Below are 1,318 nucleotides of genomic sequence, written 5' to 3'. Positions count from 1 at the left end.
GGGAGAGAGAGCCGTGGCTGCACCCGCCCGCCAGCTCTACGCCTGCTGAGCCCCCTGGGGTGGCCAGGGACGATCCTCGCGTGTCCCCCAGAGCCAGGGGCCGGCTGAAAGGTGCCTGCGGACACCGTGCCCTGATGCAGGCAGGACGCGGGAGGGGGACGCTTACCCGGAGGCAGGGTAGGCCAGAGAGCTCGCCGTGGAGCGTGGTGAGGCTGTTGTGACTCACGGAGAGGTGCTCCTGCAGGGCAGCCCCAGACAAACCCCAGTGAGCAGAGAGAGGAGCCGGGGCTGCGCGGGGCAGCAGTCGGGCCCCCCGCACCGACGTGGGGGCTCCTCGATCCCAGGAGAGTAGGGGGCTTGCGGAGGTATGGGGCGAGCTCAGCCCTGACCCACACAAGGCTGCTTGGGACGCTCCCAGTCTCAAACCGGTTGGTTGGCCCCAGCGTGCCCACGCTGCCTCTGCACCCTTTGGGGCAGACCTGGCTGAGACACCCCAGCCCTGCTGCAGGGTTCGGGGTGCTCTGGGTTGCCACCGAGCCGGCTTGTGGCAGTCCCGTGCAGTCCCCAAGCAAACAGACCCCAGTCCTCGGAAACGCTTCTCGCTGGGTGATCCGGAAACAGGCAGAGGCGTGGGGACCGGCAAGGTTGGAGCAGGGCCCAGGGGAAATTTTTGCTTTCCTCCGGGCATCACCAGCCCAGCCCAGGAAAACGAGGAATTGGCAGACGGCGGGCGAGACGCCAGGTTTTAAGTCTAGCCGTGGTCCCCCAGCATCCCGCAGGACTGGCGGGAGCGCAGCTCTGAGCAGCACGGAGGGCTTCCCCGCTTGCTGTGCCTGAGCAGGGCGCACCCAGCACGGTGACGAGGACTCTTGGCAGCGTTTAAAGCGTTGCGTTTGGCTGACACCGATTTCACGACGTCCGTAACGTGCTGCAGGACACCGCCAAAGCGAAGCTCAGCCACGCGCTCCGCCAAGGGCCCGGTCGTGCACGAAACTCAAGCCGCCCAAAAAACAAAGCCAGGCAGCTGCCAGCTACTGCTCTTTATTATCTTCTAGCAAAGGAGGAGGAAAAAAAACCCCAAAACCTTAATCCTCCCCATACTAAACCTTCACCCTTCCCTTCTATTAAAGAGCGGAGGATCTAAGCATGGTTTTTAGCCTGGTTTTCTAGGAAAACAAAGTGAAACCCAGTACAAGTCTGCCTCAACCCCACTCCTAAGAGCTCCTGCATCCAATTTCAACCACACGTCGTAGCTCAGCCCTATTATTAGACACCAGAGCATCCGCCGATGAGCCACGAGGCTGGCAGGCACCCAGCG

Source organism: Pygoscelis adeliae, unplaced genomic scaffold (genome assembly GCF_000699105.1).
Source record: "Pygoscelis adeliae isolate BGI_AS28 unplaced genomic scaffold, ASM69910v1 Scaffold467, whole genome shotgun sequence".
NCBI lineage: Eukaryota > Metazoa > Chordata > Aves > Sphenisciformes > Spheniscidae > Pygoscelis > Pygoscelis adeliae.
This window is presented reverse-complemented; position numbering follows the sequence as displayed.